At 43.8% G+C, this 23,431-nt stretch overlaps 1 pseudogene across 1 annotated transcript in view; it reads left to right on the forward strand.

The window, feature by feature from the left end:
* Positions 1-842: 842 nt before the first annotated feature.
* Positions 843-23,431, forward strand: part of LOC311345248 — a 51,070-nt pseudogene continuing 28,481 nt past the window's right edge. Inside the window, exons 1-4 of the transcript in view lie at positions 843-870; positions 2,670-2,781; positions 3,704-4,433; positions 6,762-6,856. The product of the transcript in view is annotated as an uncharacterized misc_RNA (transcript). The remainder of the gene's footprint in view (positions 871-2,669; positions 2,782-3,703; positions 4,434-6,761; positions 6,857-23,431) is intronic.

Genomic DNA, 23,431 nt, shown 5'->3' on the forward strand with positions numbered 1-23,431 from the left:
TGTTTGTCTAATGGTTTATTGGAAAGGATTTATTTACTATAACGATTGACTAGCCTAATGGCTGAAAATCTATCCACAAATATTGTTAATGACCCAGGTTAATAATAAGAGGGGAACATATCTGTGTATTTCACCAATATAATATAGAGAGGTATTAACGCTGACGAGATATGTGTTATCTGTATAATTTATTTAAGCTGACCTTTCTCAACATATCAATCTATTAATCAAATGAAATGGAACAATTCCATATGAAGGTCCCTACGTAAATAGATATTGAGTCATTGACACACTACACTTAAAGAAGACTCAATTACTTTTTGTTTAGTTACTCAATACCGACGTTACAATACAAGGCGTTGTTTGTATCTACTGACAGATTTGTTTACCCTCAATCCTACCCTAATTGCTACACAACCAGAGAGAGAGAGAGAGAGAGAGAGAGACACACAGACAGACAGACAGAGGCAATATGCCCCTTCTGAAACTATAATAACCACAATGGCCTCACAGCTCAGAATGTAAGGACATAATTGAGGCTGTAAAAAAGCACAAAGACGAACATGGCAATCAATTTAGGATTTGCAAGAGGAACATTTAACAGAATATCGAAACTGGTTAAACCAACCAGGATTAAAGCCATGTATTAGTTTGGTATTGGGCTTCCCATCAAAACATATTATACTGAAGATATACAGCATAATGAATTGAAAAATTCATAATAAAATAGTGAAGAGCCTAACGTAGACAGCCTGAATGTAAGGCTACTAATACAAATAATTCACAGCAGAATGAATGGCATGGCCAAAAATCAGGGAGCAACATAACTTTAGACACCAACCATGTGTTATTCAGAGTACCTCCACCAAGGTACCCTTGTTGACCTTACCTAAAGTGTGCTTATGTAACTGCATGTTCTTCTGAATAGTTTGAATAGACTGAATAGTTTTCTCCGCAGTAAGAATTGAGCGCATCCGTGTGTCTGTGCATGTCCGTGCGTTTGTGTATGGGGCCCACGTCCTTGTGAATATGGCTTCCCATGGATTACCATGAAAACAATCTAAAGTTCAGTGTTATACTCTGTATCATCCTCCATACACTGTCACAAAGAACAGTGTTGAAACACTGCTGGTGCAACCAGCCTTTGGGGTAAAACCCTTTGTCACAAGTAATTACTCAAGTTTTAGATTATAGGAAACTTAACTTAAAACAGAATTTAAGTCACTGCCATAAACGTGGATCCTTTTACTTCCATCAAGCCTGATAGGACTGCACTTCTAGAGCGACAGGGATGAATATCTACATGAATGACAAGGGTACACGCATATCTGGTAACGAGACAGGCACTTTACACTTGAGAGAAGATGCTTACCCAATTAGCGGTGTCTGGTAATCAGTATGCTGCGCGGGCAGACAGACGAGCCCCTGGTGTTGTTACTAATCAGGGCCCGCAACACACACAGGAGCCGAGAGGTGCGCTTCAACAAGATGATAACAGATAACAGGAGCTGATGCCTTCAGTGAGGGCCCTCTCACACACCTTCAAACACTGACACATGCAAACGCATGGATATGCACACACACACACACACACACACACACAGCTACACGTGAAGCAAACAGATACACGTATGCATGGACACACACACACACACACACACACACACACACACACACACACCAATGGCCAATACATAGACATCTTGCACTCGCTCGTACACACAGATATACTTTGTTTTGTCTCAATTTGGCTTCAAACTAAATAATGTTTTCATGCAGACAACATACACTAGACACACACAGAAACCCAGACACTTTCTGAATCTGGGGTAAACCAAAGGCTTGACCATAACACCACTCCCCAGACTGGGATAATAGTCCTCTTTTCTTCCTGAATGTTTGTCCTGCATGACATGTAAATGTCAATCCAGCGTTTACTGGGTAGATATTAACCACCTTTAGCTTTTGCCCATGTATGTAAATCATGATTGATTCATAATTGGCTTCTCATGGTGAATGTTTCAATCACTCAATATGTATGTATATATTAGAGAGAGAGAGAGAGAGAGAGAGAGAGAGAGAGAGAGAGAGAGAGAGAGAGAGAGAGAGAGAGAGAGAGAGAGAGAGAGAGCGAGAGAGACTGAGTATGACTGAACGATAGGATTGGATTTGTTGAATGGGAAATGGAAAACACTGAGTGTGGATAACAAGTGTGTATTTACTGAATCTCACAGATACTATGGTTCCTTGTTACAAATCAACATATTATTGAAACACACTGATTGTTATGCAGTTCCTGTAGTTGCGAAGGCCTCGTGTGCAATGGAATGGAGGAGGAACGGGTGAATGATGAAGGGAAGAGGGAGGGAGGAGGGAAGGGCGAATGAATGTAGGGAGGAGGGAGGGAGAGAGGTAGAAACAGGTGGTGGATGGGAGGATTGGAGGGAAGGAGGGGAGATGCTGTGACGCCACTGACGCAACTTCCATGTAGCCGGCGCGGCTACATGGCTATCTTGGTTTGTATCGGTTTGTATCTACATACTTATATCTGTGACCTGTTCTGCATACTCTTTACTGTATTCGCTGTTTCCTCAGTGGAGCTGCTCCTACATCAACCACGGTAAGCATGGACTCCAATTGCTCTTGCTCTTGTTCCGCCTTTCTCGTAGATAAGATAGCTCTGCTAGAGAGACATATCTGTCAGTTAGAGGAGGAAAGGGTAGTGAGCATAAAGAAGACATACTTCAGAAAGTACAGAGAAGAGACCCGCCAGGCGGACTCGTAGAGCTGACGCTATTGTTAGCACTAGCTCCGTCTAGGTAACCCTGACGACAGCACCACTTGTGAAGGTGGACAGCAGCCCGCCTGGCAAGTCTTATTCGGCTATCGTTAGCACTAGCTCCATCAAGGCAACCCTGTCAGCAGCACCATTTGCGAAGGCGGACAGCAGCCCGCCTTTCAAGTCTTTTTCGGGGGTAAAAACGCTAGTCATAGGTGACTGTTACACGTAAAGTCAGACTACACACGCCAGCCAAAGTTATTTGCCTACCTGGGGCCAGGGCCCCCGATATTGAAGCTAATCTTAGGGTGCTGCCATGCGGTCAGACCTCATACGGAGTTAGATTAGATGCACCAATCACCGACACAACATTGTAGTTCATGTCGGCACCAACGATACTAGGATGAGACAAACCAAGGTCACTAAAAGCAACATAGCTATGCTGTGCGCCAGAAAGATGTGTCGGCATTCTCTCTGGCCCTCTACCCAATAGGGGTAATGACAAGCGTTATGGTAGACTATTGTCGCTAAACCGCTGGCTGGCACGATATTGTTTAGAGCAGGGCTTTTGTTTTGTAGATAACTGGCCCTCCCTGTGGGGCCGCCTTGGCGTGCTGATGATAGACGGCCTTCACCCTACTGGGTTAGGCGCCTCAGGTTATTAGGTTATGTTCTGGGCTGTGTTCGCTCCGAATTAACCAGGCGTGACTCACTATTTCACCAACCCCTTCAGAGCTGATTGTTAACCAGACTCCCTCTGAAAATAATGCTGCACCTATATGTACTGTGGTGCTGCCTCGGCCGTCCTGAGGTGTAAAACCTGCAGGCGAAGGCCGCAACCAGTATGTCAAAATCGCATTTCACTAACCCCTTCAGAGCTGAGTGTTAACCGGACTCCCTCTGAAAATAATAAATTGGACTTAGAATAGGATTTAGGAAAATAAGGTTGCTTTCATCTAAAGCGCTCTTGGCCCAGGATCTAATTGTTGATAATAAGATAGACATCCTGGGCCTTTGCGAAACCTGGTTAAAACCAGATGAGTTTCTAGCCATAAACGAGGCTACCCCCCCCAATTACGTTAGCTTATCTAGAGAATCAAAGAAAGGTGGTGGCCTTGCCATAATATTTAACTCTAAGCTTTAACTAAAGCCAAAAAATAAATACATTCACATCATTTGAGGTGCTTGCTATCTGCTCCTCAATTCCCCGACAAACTAAATGAGTTTCAGACTCTTTTGTTTTAGCTGTAGTATACCGCCCCCCTGGCCCGTACTCACTTTTTGTAGATGAGTTTTCAAATTTTGCAGCTGATCTTGTTACATATTCAGACAATATTTTGCTTATTGGGGATTTCAACATTCATATGAATAACCCATCTGATGGCCTCGCAAAGGCTTTTCGGTCCATTACAGATACGCTTGGCTTCAACCAGCTCGTCCTGCACCAAACCCACATCGGTGGAAACATGCTGGACCTCGTCTTGACCCGCAACGTAGTCATCTTAGACCTGGTTGTCTCTCCCTACAGCTCAGCTTCATCAGACCATTTTCTGCTCACTTTCCAGGTGGTGGTATCCTGCCCCTGCGACGATCAGCAGGCTACTTTCAGCTATCGTCGCATCACCCCTGCAACCACTACAGCTATGGCTGATAAGTTACCCCCTTCACTTGCTCCCCTCTGTAACTATAGGGGTTCTGTGGAGTACCTTACTGATGAACTCAACAATGTCTTGTCTGCTGCCATCGATTCGGTTGCTCCACTCGTACTTAAAATGCGATCAATGAAAAAAACAGCTCCCTGGTTCAATATAGAAACTTGCACCCTAAAGTGAGAATGCAGAATCCTTGAACGCAAATGGCGCTTGACTAAACTTGAGGTCTTTCATCTTGCGTGGCATAACAGCCTGCCCACCTATAAGAGTGCACTGACTACTGCCAGGAATGCCTATTTTTCCAGTATTATCAACTTAAATAGAAACAATCCCAAGTTTATTTTCGACACGGTGAAGAGTCTGACTCAAAAACAGACTCAGAGTGTAGGCTAAATCTAAGCAGGTAAATTCATGGATTCTTTTGAAAACAAGATTCAATATTGTCCACACCTTGCGGGGCAGGATGGGGACTATCCCCATAGGATGGGGAACTCTGAGGCAACTTTCCTGGAATTCAAGACAATCCCTCTGGTTGAACTTGAAAAGGCAATAAAGGCATCAAAACCAACAACCTGTATGTTGGATCCTCTCCCTTCCAAAGTTCTTAAGGAACTTCCACCAACTGTGGGGCCTGCAATCCTCTCACTTATGAATCTCTCGCTTTCTACTGGAATTGTTCCCTCTAGTTTCAAGGCTGCGGTGATAAAGCCGCCACACAAAAAGCCTGGCCTAGATCCTGAATTAGTCAGCAACTATCGGCCTATATCGAACCTCCCTTTCCTGTCCAAGGTACAGGAAAGGATTGCACCAAAGCAAATAGTCGACTATCTGACGGGGAACAATCTCTTCAAACCTTTTCAGTCCGGGTTCAGGAATTTCCACTCAACTGAAACTGCCATGACAAGAGTGGTAAATGATATTCTTCTTGCTTTGGATACAAATATGAGCTTGATGCTTGTGTTGCTCGACCTTAGTGCTGCGGTTGACACGATCGACCACAGCATTCTACTTCACCATCTTGAGCACTACGTTGGATTCGGGGGTACGGCTCTTCGCTGGCTTGAATCTTACCTCTCAGATAGAACACAAATTGTGCTCTATGAGGGTTCAGAATCAAAGCACTGCAAACTACGGTTTGGTGTACCACAAGGGTCGGTCCTTGGTCCATTGCTTTTTACCATCTACATTCTTCCCTTGGGCGACGTTATACGCAGCTTTGGAATTAGCTTCCACTGCTATGCGGATGACACCCAACTCTTTATTCCTGTAGAATCATGGGACTCTGCCCAGATCCAGAAGGTTGAGTCCTGTCTGCCGGCAGTGAAGAAGTGGATGTCACAGAACTTCCTGCAGCTTAACACTGGGAAGACAGAGATGATAATTATTGGCTCAAAGACTGGACCAAAAAAAATTGGACAGTCTCACTGTGGTCGGATGGCTTGGCTATCCCACAGAGTGCATGTGTCAGAAATCTTGGTGTCCTGTTCGACCCTCTGCTGTGCTTTGACCAACATGTTTGAAGCATAACTAAACCTGAGAAACATTGCAAAAATCTGACCAATGTTATCTGCAGCAGATGCAGAGACACTGATTCACACATTTATATCATCAAGACTGGATTATTGTAATTCAGTGTTCTCGGGTCTACCTAACTCTACCACGAGAAGTCTACAGCTTGTACTGAATGCTGCAGCTAGACTACTGACTGGAACGAGAAAGTTTGATCACATCACTCCTATTCTCGCCTCTTTGCACTGGCTACCAATAACTTCCAGATCTAATTTTAAGGCGCTACTGCTAACCTATAAAGCTCCATCCTACCTGAACAACCTCCATCATCATCATTCCTTACAGTCCCTCATGGCCCATCCAGTCTTCGGGAGCTGGCCTTCTTTCGCTACCAAAGGTTAAAAAGAAATCAGCTGGACAGAGAGCCTTCGCCTACCGGGCCCCCTTCCTACGGAATAGTCTGCCACCTGTAATCAGGGAAGCTGACTCTTCAAAGCAAAGCTTAAAACTCACCTTTACAGCCTTGAGTTTGAGACATAGGGCTGCTAAAACGATATACCGCTGTGTGTTTGTTCATGCTTCTGTTAATGCAGTTACCAAATGAGTAGCAGTATGCATTTCCACTATGTACTTCTTCCCTTCTACTTCACTATTCTCTCTGCTCCAGCGTGTTGCAGTGACTGCGACTGGATGCCTGGATTCTGCGACTGGATGCCTGGATTCTACGACTGGATGCCCGTTAATGCGGTAACCAAATGAGTAGCAGTATACATTTCCACTATGTACTTATTTCTTCTAATTCACTATTCTCTCTGTTCCAGTGTGTTGCGGTGACTGCGACTGGATGCCTCGATTCTCCTCATGGTTAACCGGCCAGAGATTTCTTCCTTGCTTAAGGGAGTTTTTTCTTGCCTGTGTGGGGGCTTGGGTCATAAATATTTGGCCTGTTAAGCCCTTTGAGACTGTAATGGTGATTAAGGGCTATACAAATAAAATTGAATTGAGTTGAATTGAGAGACCCTTGGTTTTGATTTGAAAGTTTTTATATTTTGAAAGTGTCAAACATTTCCAATACATCTCAAAGGTAAAGAACAATTCTATATTCTCTATTTTCTATCAACAGCACTTTTACTTCCAATACATTTAATATCAGAAAATGACTTTTGATACTTAAGTACACTTAATATCAGATACTTAGGTTAGACTTTTACTCAAGTAGTATTCTATTGGGTGACTTTCACTTTACTTTCACTTTTGTCATTTTCTGTGACGATATCTGTACTTTTACTCAAGTGTGTCTGTCTGCATACATAAGACTATTCATGCATGCATTCCATGCAGTGTGTGATGTTCATCTGACGTGTGAGTGAGTGGAAGGGTGTTGGCCAGCAGAGAGGAAGCAGAGAGGAGGCGGAGGGACGGAGTGAGAGGAGTGAACGTGTGTGTGTGGGGGGGGGAGGGGTGGGGGGTGGGGGGGGGGGAGGGGGAGTCAAGCCAGTGCTGGAAAGGTCAGAGAGCCGGGCCCTGAGGTAGGTGGGAGGTCAGTAGAATAAAAACAGCCCCTGAAGCAGCCAACCTTCATGTTGAAGCAAATACAGCCGGGAGTGACTGGTCTGCGGAGAGAGAGTGGAGTGGAGTTTTCCTCACAAAAGACAGGGAAAAGAAAAAGATTTTTGGTTGAACTTTGAAACACCAGGGCTGATTCCACAAGGGTGCACACCTTTACGCCAGCTGTGGAGATGGAACATTTTTATTTGATGTTTTTCACGTTGTGTCTTTTCAGAATTATTTGGAGACATTTGGGATAATAAGAGGCAGCCTGGCCAATCACAGCCACGGATAGAATCGATTTTTATCATGGCGTGCATATCCTGTACTATGATTGGCTCAAAGTGGTCTTTATGAAGTTCTTGTGCCTCTTTGAGCCTTTCAGGATCTGGGAGTCCTCAATATTTATACTGAATGTTCTGATCCTTGTTGCCAAGGTTTTGCAGAAAATGCAAAAAAAAAAATCTTATTTGCAGGAGGGAACATTGTATTAATCCACAAATCCACTGCAATTATGATATCAATAATCTCCCATTTGATACTATATCTTGCTGACATTCTTACACAAATGTGTACTAATGTATAGTCACTGATGTGTAACATTGATATCAGTGGGAGCAAGGCCATTCCTGTTGGTAAGCAGATACAAATTGTCCCATAAATACCAAATGATGGATACAATTTGGAGAAGGATAACATTTTCAGTGATAAATATTCACCATGTCAGCAATAAACATTCACCAAGATAGTAAGCCACCAATTTGACTGGGCACTAAAGCACAAATGATACCATCTTCATAGCGCCGTTTCAAAATGAAACATGTGATTTCCGACCTGTGATAGGCCCTTTCCACAGAGGCGTATAGGTTAAACACAGGTGTCAATCGTAACACTAATTATGGGTCTGCATCACATGTGTTTGTCCTCCGATGACACCTCTGGGAAAATGGGTCTATTGTCATCCGTAATTATTTTTGCTTTCACACTGTTAGGGTTGAATAACCGTATTGATCTCCTCAAAATTGTGTGGCTCCATTCTGCATCATCTCAGTGTGCACGGGGCTTCTCTCTGTGAATCTCCATAGTTCTCATCTCAGTCTGTAAATCTCCATAACTCTTCCTCTGCAGTTTGTGCTTAGCTGTCGTGATGTGCTCCCCAATACTGAGTTAGTACCATGGATAGAAAAAAAAAAAGTTGACACCGACCTTGACTGCTGAGTGCCTCTCTCCCTGCATCTTTCAATCTTTTTTATTAATTATTCTCCTTTTCCAAGAGCTGCAGGAAGTTATTGATGAAAGCACCTCTCTCTCTCCATGTGTTTAATAGCATAACCAAGGCAGAAGATTATGTCTTTAACCATTTACTACTTTACAGTGAACAGCAAATATGTATACAGATTAAATATTTTTGTAATGGTGGAAGTTTTGATGCTTTTTTTGAATAAGTTGTGTGGGAGGCGGGGGGTTAACAAATGTGTCTCTGTCCTTCTCACTACAACCTTGAAAACCCCACTTTTGGGCCTTATTCAACAAGCAGCCATCTTGAATCAGCCTTATTCAGCAAGCAGCCATCTTGAATCAGTCTTGGTCCTAAATGCTGGCTGGGTGGTGGAGCTGAATGCGAACGAGAGTACAGCCCATTGGAAGGTCCAGGAGGGGAGAAAGGTCATGTTTGTCCATCAATTATAAAACTGGAATGGCAGAGCACTATGGACAGCCTCATCTATGGAATGAGCGAGTGTGTGCTGAGTTTGGAGATTTTAGAGAAAATATGGTCTATCTTTTATTGATATAGAAATATTGGTCTGCATAAGAACAAAAGGCACAAAGGGACACTCAGCATTGCCCAGGGGGATCAGGCATCTATGACATTGTACAGTAAAAAACACATACAAAGGAACTATGCCCTGCATGAGTAGAAACATGATCAATACACAGGCTTCTCCGCAGGCAGGCTTTCTCGTTGTGCTCCGAACCATGTGGCAGTATAAATAAGTCCATGTGACGCAGCTCTTGCACTCTTGCACCCTATGCTCCCTTCCTCCTCTTCTTCAATGTCTCTGCTTCCTGGTTGTCCCATTTAAATTACATTTAGGGAATTTAGCAGACGCTTTTATCCAAAGCAACCTACAAGTAAGTAAGTAAGTAAGTACATTTGTCAGAAGAAGGTGAAACAATATATCGCTGTCGGTACAGTAAGGATGCTCATAGAACAAAGTGCAAAGCACTAACAATCGCTAGGTTAACCCATTACCCGTATACAACAAAGATAGCTAGGATAAGATGCTACACAACTAAGTACTATAACTAATATAAGTATGACATACAATAACTGCGTACATTTAGTGCCAGGACGTACAACATACAACAAGTAGGAGGTGTTCCCTTGCTCTCCTGTCAATAAACACACAAAACCCTGACAAAAATATAAGAAGGAAAAACCGGTATCACGCCGAATAAATGTATTCAGTTATCTCAACGACATTCATCAGATTCAGACGCTGCAGACACGGAGGGAACCTGTTGGGCTAATTAAGGATGTGTCTCTCCGAGCCCCGGGCCAGGATCCCAGTTAGCCTGGGGTTGGGATGGTCTCGGAATGGCTAAGTGTTCCTTCATAGGTCAGAGTTGTAGAGTGCTTACTGGAGGGAGCCAGGCAGGGAACTCTCTGATCAAGCCCAGCTGCCCACCGCACCTGAGGCTGCAGTCACCAGCGGCTCATCCTGCAGCAAAACGCCTTCAAGTAATGGCCATGATATTCCTGTTTCTTGACAGAGATGTATTTTTTATTTTTCACAAAGCATTTCAGCACTGAAAGAACTGAAACGTCCACGGTCGAGCATTGCAATTTAATTCTTGTTTTCAGTTTGCTTAGTGATCCAAAATTCTGTCACAAACACATTTGGGAGAAAGATGATCTGAACATATAAACATGTTTTTTTAAACCCTTTTGTACACCTCTAAAGCTTATAAAAGATGAAGTGTCAACCACAAGGTCTAGCTCTTCCTCCACGTGTCTCCACAGTGTGGTAGAGTGTACCAAGGATGCTGGAGACTTATTGTACTCTTTGTAGCAAGGCTGGAACAACTACCCAATATTGTGTCTGCCTGCTTGTGTTTGTTTTGATGTACATCCAGCAAACATTTCAACAGACAATTCAGATCTGCAGAATTGTTTATAGCCAGTGTGTGTGTGTGTGTGTGTGTGTGTGTCTGTTCTGTGTGGGCTTTAATGTGCATGATGGTGTGTGTGTCATTTAGCAGTACTCTTCGTAACAAGGCATTGTAGGTGTGCTGTACAATCCAGTAACCATTTTGTTCGTCAATTGTGAAATTGTGATTTCCATGTGTGTGTTTGCGTGTATGTGTTTGTGTGTCTGTGTGTGTACGTATGTTTGTGTGTGTGTGTCTGCTATGCACAGGCTTTATTGGGAGATCTGCAAGCGGTGGCAGATGTGGCCCAGAAAGCGATGTAGCGATACCGTAGACCCCATATGGTGTTCCTTCCAGAGGCACATGTTAACAACTTACCCTGGGACTCACAAACACTGCGTCGGCTTCTTATGGACCCAATGAGACCCGGGGAAAGCAGTAGCCATCACATTCCATTGTGTTTGTTTTGCTCGTATAGCTAAATTGCATTGGCTGTGTGAGAGAGCATGGGCCAAAGGAATCACTGAGGAACATGAGCTTTGGGGTCATTTCAGGTCTAACACTTCTGAAAAGTAAATCATAAGATCACAGCATATTACAAGCTGATGGGGTGACGACACAGAGTTGTAAAACAAATTGCAGCCTACATTTCGGACTTGCCTCCTCCTGTGAGCAGTCGATAAATGTTAAACAAAAGGCGATGCATATTCCCAAGCTGTGAGCTCATGCTACCATACTTGACAGGTCGCGCTAACCAGAGATTCCAGGCCAGAGCCCATCCCAGAAAACAGGTGAGGCAGATCCCTCACCCTTAACCTGAAGAATTGAGTAATTGTTCTCCTGCACCGTCAGGATTTTGAAAGGAAGCAATTTCCAGAGTGTAAGTACTCAGAGTACAATAGTGGAATGTGAACAGTGCAGATTTATGGAAAGCCTTAAAAGCTCATTAATCACTGGCTGACCATGTGAGGGATTAAGATCTGGCTCTGTGAAGAAAGAAGACTTGGGACTTATTTTCACTGCAGATGGACAGTTGGTGGTCACGACTCTGTGTGTGATGAATATCTGCACTTATTGCTGTATGAATCTTCTCTACAATCGAAGAGAACGGAAAAGCTTGCATGGCGTTTTATTCTAATGGTTTCAGCTAATTTATTCAGCATTCCTGAGTGAGAGCCATTGCATATACTTAGTAAGGCGCTTTGGAAAAACGATTTGCACTTCATGGAAATCATAAAATACATTTATCTGTTATAACGATGCATGCAACAGTAAATACAAATGATTATCAATTGGTGTAAATGCATTCTGCATTTGCATTTTCATTCAATCAAGATACTCACTTATACTCAAGGGACATATGTTCACTTGCATGTTCTGCCTAGAATGTAATATGCAGACTGTTGAATGCAATATGTGTGCATTATTAAAATAATTGTATTTACATATCATATCACGACAGTGCACAGCAGCTGGTACAGTCATCATACGTTGAAATTGATTCAATGCATAGCTGATTCTAAAATGGAAAAGAAGACCCAATCTAAAACAAATCAGATATCAAAATAACACGCCACATACATGTGCTGCGGGAGGAAACCCGTGTAAACAGAGAAGATGGGCACAAATCCTCGCTAAAGCCCGGCTGTCTTACACATTTCAACATCCTCGGCCACGTTGCCTTCCAGAGTAAACCAGGAAATGTCAAATGCATCAGGATTCACCACAGTGGAGCAGCAGCAGGAGAATAGCACTGCTTGTTTTTCCAAAAAATGTCAAATGGATCAAAAATTATACTCCCCACGCAGGCGACACAATCTGTGTGTGTGTGTGTGTGTGTGTGTTTTATTTTGAATACTGAGACAATATTACAAAAATCCCATATGGCTTTTATGTCTGACAGGGAAATTGACATATGTCAAAGACAACACCCTTTGAGAAGTGAATAAGTGATTTTGTGCGTTGGTGTGCGTGTGTTGAGTATTTGTGCGCCAGGGACATTTTTACTCAAGCCGCGGTAAGTGTGGGGGATGTGTCTGTTGGTCTGTGTGTGTGTGTGTGTGTGTGTTTAAACCTCAATACACTTTGTATGACACTGGGTATTGTATACTTACTAGTAAGTGTGTACTAGTATGTGTCCTTGTGTTTGTGTGAATGCATGCATTTGTACCATGTTTCTTTGAATGTTGCATACGTCATGCAACACTAGCAGGCCGGCAGATCTCTGCTGTGTGAAGACTGACATCGACTCTATTCAGTATTCAGTCTTCTTCAGTATTCTTCACTTCCTGGCAGTTGGTACAAATGTTTGCTGCAATAAAAATGCATGTTTATGTTTCCTCCCCGTATTCAACAAGTCACCCTTCCTTGTGTCTTAAAGCCTCTGTGATTGGTTCATAGAGTTTCCCATATGCCTACCCCAACATTAAACAGAGCACAATAATGCTGTCATCCTGTGTAGCCAGGTGTGCACTTGAAAAGCCAGGAGTTGGTTCAATTATAAACCTTAGATACTAATACTGAGGAATATAATCTAGTCTAGTAGGTGTCCACAGTCTATCATTAGGCCTCCTATCATTCTATGAATATACATAACATAATATAATAACATAGATTATGTATTTATAATATAATAATTATTCCAGAGCAAAATCAACATTCATCTTCTTTGATGTGGAGGATTGAGGCTTTGCAGGCACAACTGTGAAACACAAACACATGAAACTCCACATATTTGACCTAAAGACCTCCTCTGTGGTCTTCACGTCAGAGCAGAGGCTCGCAAGCAGCCGGGGTCCTGCTGAGCAATGAAGCGTCAGCATAACGTGGAATAGCGTTACTCCCAGAGATGGGGGTTCTGGAGGTGGAAGGTTGGAGGTCAAGCTAGCGAGGCTCAGACCCGCTCAACATAAGTTCACAAGACTTCCAGCCGCAGTAACACAAGGGAAGTAAAGAGGAAGTGAAGTGCCCTGGAGACGGCACTGATTAGAGGGGGGGGGGGGGGGCTTTTCATGAAGATTTGATCTGGAGCCCAGGTAATAGCAAAAGTGGCACAAATTGCAAATTGTGCTTGTCACTCCTTTTGAGATAGAGCAGAGGGGAGTGCAGCAGTCCTGCTAGAGAGAGCTGTAGACAGTCTGGATGGATCTATTGGAGATGGCTTTGATAGACTGCCTCTAGAAACAGAGAGGAGGTGAATACATTGTGGAAGCAACATTGAAAGTGATAAATAGGATAGAGGATTCTCATCAAGTGTTTGTAATCTGTTCAGAGTAAAAAAATATTATTAACAAAGACTCTCAGAACTCTGAATGCATGTTGTGATGCCTTGCTCCTTTGATATTGGTCAGTTGTTATCCAGCATTTATTTAGGAATGAGGAATCAGTTCAAGGTTGTGCAAAGTTAGCAGGTATGTAGTTTAAAGTAGACATATGATTAATGCTCTGGATCTGAGAAACCTGGACTGCTCCCGTATGCTTTCAAGGTGACGCTGCTCAGAGAGTAAGGTTTCAGGTGAGAGAGAGAGAGAGAGAGAATATATTAATCTGCAATCGTGTAACGTATCGCGTCAGCAAAGGTGAATGATGTTCCTGGCCTACGTACCGATGCTTCACTGCTCCCTTGGAGAGAAAGAGATTCCTCCTCCAAACCATCAGGGTTCTGTACTTCTACTGCTTTAACTACAACCTCCTGCGTTTCCCCTTCTGGCAGTAAAAGGTTGAAACCCACCAGCCCCCCTATTGTCAAAGAAGACCCTCTGGACCCCGCCCCCCCATACCCACCTCCAGGGTTGGTGAGTCCGCCTCCATGGACCGGCCCACAGATGGGGGGGTGGAACTGTGTCAAGGCTGCTTCCGTCTCGGGGTCCTCATTGTATGAACATGACGATTTGGTGGCCAGCTCTTTTGGGGAGCCGGTTTGAACAAGGGAGGGGGAATGGTTATTTTCCTGCCGTGGACAGCGTCCCTAAAGGTCCTAGCGATTAGCACCCTGCTAGCAGTAAGCCTCCTGCTCAGTTAGCCTCCTGCTAACAGTTAGCATCCTGCTTAGTTAGCCTCCTACTAGCAGTATGCCTCCTGCTCAGTTAGACACCTGCTAGCAGTTAGCCCCCTGCTAGCAGGAAGCTAGCAGTTAGCCTTCTGCTAACAGAGGAGCCAGCACTAGATTTTTCTTTTAATTTGATAGAAGACAAAAGCAGTTGGGGGCGAGCCAATGCACATTATCTTACATTATCTTATTATCTTATATCTTATAATAAGGAATCCCTGAGAGAGATCTTCTCAGGATAGTGATTTCAATCCACAGGATGCTTGGGAGAAGCAAGACAGGCCCGGGATGGCCTCCACTCCAGGGCTCTGTGTAACAAGGCATACAACCTGTGGAGCCCTATTGCCATTAAAAAGCCTGTTCCATAATGATGCGCCACACTGGAGTTAGGGCTTCGAACCCTTGTGTTATGATTCTGACTCGGTTCCTCCCAGATTAGTTCTCCTCGTCACGTCCACCACGTTCGTTTGTAATCACAGCAGCGTGCTGGAGCGCAGTGTTTTCCAGCATTTAAATAGAACTGCGTACGCAAAGCTTTATTTACTGATACCTCATATTATATTCATAATCAAGGCTTTTCCAAGGCTTTTTTGTAACTTTTCAAAACGAGGTTACAAGACAATAAGATTCAGATGAATAAAGGAATTCTGCAGCAACATATCTGTTGTGTTTGCATGTCTATGGTAAGGCAGAGCGAGGTGTTTTGAGGACACTTTGAGGTGAAACGTCATGCACTTAAATGGTGCCATCTTAAAATGATTTGGGCTGTGGTGGTTATTTATAAGGCCTGAAGCTAAAGTCTGGGGACTTATGCCTGCAAGAGCATGGTTATTTGCCTGTGTGTGTGTGTGTGTGTGTGTGTGTGTGTGTGTGTGTGTGTGTGTGTGTGTGTGTGTGTGTGTGTGTGTGCCCTGAGTCCTTCTTACCTCCAGCCTTATTTCACACTTGCTGGCCAGACAGATGTGCCGCAGTCTGCTTCCTCTTTACTCAAAACCCTGTAACTGATACGTCTCAACGACTTGCAAAGGTGTGTGTGTGCGTGTTTGTGCGTGTGCATGTGTGTGTGTGTGTGTGTGTGTGTGTGTGTGTGTGTGTGTGTGTGTGTGTGTGTGTGTGTGTGTGTGTGTGTGATGTATTGGTTTACACAGTTAACGCGTCCTGTAATCTGTCTTGTTTGGCACCACCCTGATTAGTGGGCCAGTTCACACAAACTGCTTTTCGTGTGACTGTGTGTGTGTGTGTGTGTGTGTGTGTGTATGTGTATGTGTGTGTGTGTGTGTGCGTGATAGCATGGCTTTCAAAAGCTTTCTAGCTCTTTCCATCTCCAACTTAACCTTGCAGAGCCTGCACCAGGTGTGGTGGTGATGTCAACAGCGCAGCTGGTACCAGGTATTGTATGTGTGGATGTCAACTACATTCACTTGGATGAAAATAACTTGGGCCAATTTCACAGCCCACAGGAACAGCATGTGCTTAGCTCAGGAGGTAGAGCCGGTTGACTTGTAACCAGAAGGTTGCTAATTCGATCTTGGCTCCTCCTAGTGTCGATGTGTCCCTGAGCAAGACACTTAACCCTAACTGCTCCTGACGAGCTGGCTGTCGCCTTGCATGGTTGACTCCGCCGTCGGTGTGTATTAACCGTTGTAAGTCGCTTTGGATAAAAGTGTCTGCTAAATGTAAATGTAGCATCACTGCTATCCCAACATGAATTTTGTGATGGTTGGATGGTTTTTAGACTCCTCTACAGATGAAATGTACTCCACTACATAATCATTCAAATCCATACAGAGCTGACCTGTGACGTAGACTTTAACAACGACTAAAATTCAACCTACAATATGTCACAGGTGTCACATGTTAGGGGTCTGTCTTGTCATTGCCTTGTCACTGTTAGTAGTAGCAGTTAGTAGTAGCAGTAGTTTTCGGTTAATTATCTTCAGTTACGTAAATGCACCTGTGTTTATTGACTCAATTGTTTTACCTGTGTTGCGTGGATTTAATTTCTCAGTTTTGCTTTGTTTGCCGGTCTGCCTGATGTTTGGATATCATCTTGTTGACAAGAAGGTAAAGTTTATTTGTGTCTCTTGAGTTCCCATCCCTCTTCTGGGTCTGAGTCAAGTGCGGTACAATTAGTGTTATGTTTTAACGACAGCACGATTTATCCTGTGGTAAAACTAACTACCGGCCAATCAAAAGGTGTTGTGATGGAGATTAGCCTAGCTAACCAGGTGTGTAGGATGAAGATGGAGAGCAGAGGGCCGTACTGAATGTCTACACAGAGAAGGTCTGAACAAAGTAGAGCTGCTCTACTGACAAAGCACTTCTTCATGGTTTCTTTTCACACATCTGTCCTCGTAGGACAAACACAGGTGTTGCTCACACCTGTCATTTTGAGTCTGCTGTTTTTATGTAGTGCACGATTCGCACACTAAACTAGTCAGGATAACTCACATTGACAGTGGATCCTTTACACAGTGCTGTCATAGCACAGCAACAACACAGCAACAACACAGCAACACATCAACATTTGGGCAGGAGACTGGTTTAGTTTATGTTTGTCAAATCAGCAGCAAATGGTCAATGGGTGTTATCTTCATCAGTTTAGTGTGCTAATGATGATATCACGCACATTCAAACTCTGAGGTTGGCCTAACAATGTTTGACCTAACACCTGTTATAACAGGGGCAGAAATAAGCAGAAGTCCTATTTGTTAGGCGGAAGAGAATGCTAGCTTTATGTGTCTAGTTACAGGCCTTCATGATTAACTCAGATCATTTGTTCATCTCACTCTGCATTGGCTGCTCAAACCGCAGCTGCAGGGACAAACATCGGATATGTAGCAGCACAAGCACCACACATGATCTGATTCATTGAGATACAAAAGCAGGTGTCCGAGTGTAGCCAAGAACATCCAGTCAACGGGTGCGGCAAGTCAGCCTGGTAATGCAAGTGGCCTAGAGGTAACTCTGAACATTTTCATCCAGCTTTCTATACCCAGTCGTAGCTTCACACCCATAGCGAGCTGCGATGGGCCTGTCTATATCCTGGTCGTAGCTTCAGACCCGTAGCGTGCTGCGATGGGCCTCTCTATACCCGGTCGTAGCCTCACACCCATAGCGAGCTGCCATAGGCCTCAGTCCCTCTTCATCACAACCACCGGACGTCAGTGGTACCGGATGGAGATGGATTGCTTTTTATTTGTTTTGCTTGTGTTGTTATTTTACTCTGTCTGCAAACAAGTGGTTTCCACTGCAAATTTGAAGTGCTTGCAAAAACATTCACACGTCGATAGCTGACACTAACGCACAAACCTACACACCATATTCTTCTAACCCCTTATCCTCTAAACATGTGCATGCATGCATGCACGCACGCACGTGCACACACACACAGCAGAAGGCACGCAGATCTCTTTACTTCACTGTTCTAATTGTCATTCTAATTGTGTCTAATAGGTGTTATTATCACTGTTCCGATCTGCTAGACTCGGTTACAGCTTGGAAGACTTAATTACAGTTCACATTCAGAGGTGACTCTCATCCTGGAGCCAAAACATAACTGCAGAATGTGACTACACTGTTTTTACACCCCCGCCTATCATTTTACTACCAAAGAAAATACATAAAGGTACAATGAGCACATGTTAAAGCAATGGTGGCCTGTTCAGTGCAAAGTTGCCTCCTACATTCTCTTATGAACCCTCCTACATGAAGATGATCCATCTCACCGTAAGCCCAACATCTGTATTCAAAACCAAGTACATGGCTTCATGTTTCTCAAATGACCAAACACCCTGCAGGACACAGAGACTAGCAGGCTGACAGACAACCTGCCTGACAACTGACTGTTGTACTCCTTAATTATACTAACATTCTAATGAACTAACATTCAATCACTGGCTGTGTGTGTGCACCCTAGTCCTTCTTTCCTCCAGCCTTATTTCACACTTGCTGGCCAGTCAGACGTGCTGCAGCTTGCGTCATCTTTTCTCAAAACCCTGAAACTGATAAACGGTGCAAAGGCGTGTCTGTGTGTGTGTGTGTGTTTGTGTTGGAGAGAGTTGTATTATTATTAGTAGTATTATTAATATATCTATTTTTTTCTATTTTTCTATTATTCTATTTCATGTATATTTAATGTTGTAATGTTTTTATTTTATTTTACTTATCACACATCCAGAGTCTGTGGCCATGTCCTTATTGGGGGTAATTATATTTCTTCACTCTCTAACTCTCATTTCCTCCGTGTCTCAGTGTGGATATAGAGGCAAGTTGCTAGTTGCAGGTAAAGTCCATCTGTCTTCTTCCAAGGCATCTTTTGACATTCAAGTCACTTTGCTGAGATTATGAACAGCCAAGAGCTGCAACACTAGCTCCGTCTGCCTGAGTCCTCAGCCTCCATTCGGTTGAGTGCCACTGCATTAGACTTCCCTTTGCAACATGAGCGTATGCCTTGTGAAAGTGCCTCGTGTTCCACCTTCCACAACTCTCCCATGTGAACCCTCTCCTCCCTGACCTCCACTGGCTCCCTGTAGTAGCTCGCATCAGATTTAAGATGACGGTTCTGGCCTACAAGGTAGGCCAGAACAACAGAACTGCCCCCGCCTACCTCCAAGCACTAGTCAAACCACACACCCCAGCTCGAGCACTCCGCTCAACTACTTCAGCTAGACACCTGGTAGCGCCATCGCTAAGAGCAAGCAAAGGTTGCACGACAAAGTCACAACGCTTCTCTGTTTTGGCACCGCAATTGTCCATGTTAGGATCGCAGAGTCGCTCACCAGCTTATGCAAGAGACTCTAGACTCACTTCAGTTCACCTGGACTCTGCATAGCCTCCCTCCTTACCCCCACCAACCCTCCACCTCTCTTACTCTCCTAAAAACAGCCTTCTTACAAACGTATTGTATGTTGTACGTCTTGGCATCTAATGTACGCACTTATTGAATGTTGTACGTCCTGGCATTTAAAAATAGCACTTAGCATCATGTAGAATCTTATCCTACCTGTCTTTGCTGAATACTAGGAATGGGTTAACCTAGCAATTGTAAAGTTGTAAGCACTCCTTACTGTACCGACAGCAATGTATTCTTGGTTCTTTCTTTTATGTTTCACATTTCATTAGTAGCTTCAAGAAATAAGTAATAGCTTAAGGCCAATTTACACCAGAGCCGTTGTAGATGCGTTTTTTAGTCGGCCGTCAGACGTCCAACTTCAGTTAGAGATAGAATTAATTCAAACTATTGCACTGATTCACACCGGCAGCATTTTACGCCCGTCTCACGGCCGACCAAAGCTTAACTTTACGCTTCACTTCTATTTTCAAGCGTTTCAGAAGCATCTCGCTTATGATGTTATCTGATGAATCTTGAAAATATAGCAAAATAAATGGCGGCGGTGAATTGATACGCCTACGTTAAGTCACGTCTCTCTCTTGCCTGCGGTGAATTCCCAGTTAGGGTGACCAGAAAGGTTATCCTACATGATATAGTTCATAGTATGACGTATTATAACGTCCTCCTTTTACAGACATTCATCTTAATGGGTATTTATTATATAGAATTACCTGAAGGACTTAGAGAATAACTTCAGTAATATTGTAGCAATCACATTTTAGAGATTTCACATTTAGAGATTAAAAGGCTTTGAGAATTATTCTTATTAGTATTTCTTATATTATATAAATATCTGTTTTTATATAACCTCACCAAGTAATAGCCTTCACTTTAACAAAGTGCTCTCTTCGGCTATTGTGGAGGCCATCTCTGAGCACGACTTCGCTGTGCTCAAAAGTGAAAGTTATGTTTAAAGGTTTTGTTGCCTTTGGATTCAGATGAAAAAGCTCTGTCTCCACTTTTCCGTCTCCCCCTCTTTCTGCACTCCTCTCTCTCTCCCCTCTTCAATGGGTCTCTCTTCCCTCAAGGTTCTGTTTGGAGTACTTTTCAAGGGATGGAATCACAAACAAAACCAAACAAATCTATTGTGAGGTGGAAAAAACGAGGGAGTGCATAAAAATAAAATGTTATAAATGAGAGCAGTAGGGCTGTGCAATGTACTATTCTTTCAAATCGTCACATCTTCCAATCAGTCATCCCTTGTGCCAAATGATACCCATTTAACAAATGCTAATCAAGGCCATGAAAATACCCATGGAAAACATTTTGATTGAACACAATTCTTTAAAATATGAATGGCCAAATGAAGGATAAAGGGACAATTCCAGCGATAATTCCAGTAGAGGGGGCGGGACCAGGGAGAGTCTGCATATAGGCCTATCTAACGCCTCATGAATTTAGCCTTACAACACTTCTCATTGTTACACACATTTCTAACAAGCAATCAAAAAGAAGCTTTCCTCGTCAATTTCGATGATCAGAACTCTCTTGACGTCAAGTTTCAAATGTGTCCACACTGGCGCAGATTTTTGAAGCTGTGTGCTTCATAACGACTGAAATTTAAACATAAATATATACTCAGTCAGGTTTTTCCTAAAACACATGAGCAGAAGGTAGCCTGGCTGCTACTCCTGTAGCCGAAGACTGAAGTCTATTTTGGATGCGGGAATTGAAAAAGTGTTGTTTCAGCAGTTTGTCATTATGGGTCCCGACGCGGCTGTGTTCTTTGAACTTCATTCCTATTGTCTTTGAGCTTTTGCCTTGAGCCATACGTCCAATAGAAAAACGTCTCTTCCAAAATGTTTCAGGCACATTATAAAAATACAAACATTGTCCCATCGCCTCTGACACAGCACATTGTGGATGGAACAGCCCTCGAGAGGGCTTAATTTTCAGTCTAATAAACGACAAATAACCTTTGTGTGTGTGTGTGTGTGTGTGTGTGCGCGCGCGCGCGCGCGCGCGCGCGCGTGTGTGTGTGTGTGTGTGTGTGTGTGTGTGTGTGTGTGTGTGTGTGTGTGCGTGCGTGCGTGGGTGCATGTGTGCGTGCGTGGGTGTGTGCGAGGCTGTCCGAGGCAGTCCTTAGTTCTCCAGAGTTTCTGAAGGGACTGTTCTGATTTTAACCTTCTCTCATGCCAATGCTGCTCAGCCTTGGAGTCAAGTAACCATGGCTACTGTGAACCTTTTACACTGGATGCATCATGGCAACAGTGGCACATACAAGCATGACATTAGGGCCCCTTTAGAAAAAGAAAGTTCCAATGTTTCTTCGTTGTGACCTGAGAACAGCCTTAACCGCTAAAGGGTCCTCCGTGGTGATAATGTGGCATTCACACTGCTTGGACGGGGAGAAAAAGCCAGCAGCGGCTTCACAACTCAACAAACGTGTGTGATAAAGGGGTCTCTTGAGAGAAAGGCAGGATTTTAAAAGGCTCTGTTAACTTAACTAAGCTGTTGACTAAATGAACACTGCAAAAGGACGTGAATATATAAAACATGTCTGCAATATGTTTTGGTTCTGTCTCTATTGTGCAACACAAGGCAATATAAAACAATGGCTAACTGGGGTCATTTAGTTCAAACCAACCAGAGGCTCCCACAATATGGGTTGTGTCTATTGCCTAAAGGAAGAAAATAAATACTACCTCTACCCTGCTTTATGCTCCGCCGTTGCAGAGAACCAGGGAAAGCCAACGATGTCTTCCATCGTCTCTGAAGACATTGGTTTGGTTTCGAGAAACACGTACTGGGGAATCTGTGACGTCTTAACGTGATTATTGGCAAAGTGTGCATTCGGGGTGTGAGTGGACTCTTGAGGTTTACGCAGAGGCGCCAACCGGCCCCCTCCAGAACAACGGCCCTGTTGATAGAGTAATATGGAGGTGGGGGAGGGGGGGGGGGGGGGGTTCAGCAGCCAGCCGCCGGTGGCAGCAGCCGTACGGAGAGGAAACGCCATCAGGCCAATCGGAAACCAGCAGAGAGGCAGCCGGCGTGGAAATAACAGGGACGCACGCACGCACGCACGCACGCACGCACACGCACACACACACACACACACACACTGCATTGTGTGAAAGCAGCTATGGTCCATTCCCATTGCTGTTTCCTCCTGCATGTCGTCGGCAAGGACATTGTCCACAAGTTTCTCCCATCTACGATACCTTGTGTAAAAAGTGTAGGGTCCCAAAGTTGGTGGATGTGGCTCAAGGCCAAAGATATCCTTTGTCCCATTGGTGGGCTTTATTTGGCTCCAGCCCCATTGACCCACAATGCTATCCAGGATAACGACGGTAAAGAATATGTATATATGGAGGGAACCGTATTGTTTACAATCACAATTAGCTTTATTGTAATCAGTTGTTTGTTTCCAGTAAGTAAGGAGGTGATTGGATGAACTGCCATCTGCCTTTTGGCAGCACTGCTGGAAGTACAGCTGAATACTCGTATCGCATAATTGTGTGAAAACGGCTTGAATGTCAAGACATGCAAATACTGCGACATTTGGGTGCAATCCTAATGCCGCTCAGAGACAACGAACATCTGTGAAATGGCATGACTCTTTTAGAGCATAAATAAAGGAAGATAAACTATGGCTAAGGCAGGGAGAGGAGAGAGACCTCCCACAAAACTGTCCGTATGTCTGTCCATCTGTGACTGTCTTTGAGCAGGGAACTGACAGACCCATTGGTCCAACATAGAGCAATGGGGAGCCATGCATCATACGGATGATGAAAGAAAAACTAATTTGACAACCCGATTTTGGCATAAATATGTACTTCTGCATTTTGAATAAGCAACTAGAAGCACAACAACAAGAACTGCATGGCTCTCTCTATTAAAAACCTCCC

Source organism: Micromesistius poutassou (genome assembly GCF_964030765.1).
Source record: "Micromesistius poutassou genome assembly, chromosome: 6".
NCBI classification, from domain to species: domain Eukaryota; kingdom Metazoa; phylum Chordata; class Actinopteri; order Gadiformes; family Gadidae; genus Micromesistius; species Micromesistius poutassou.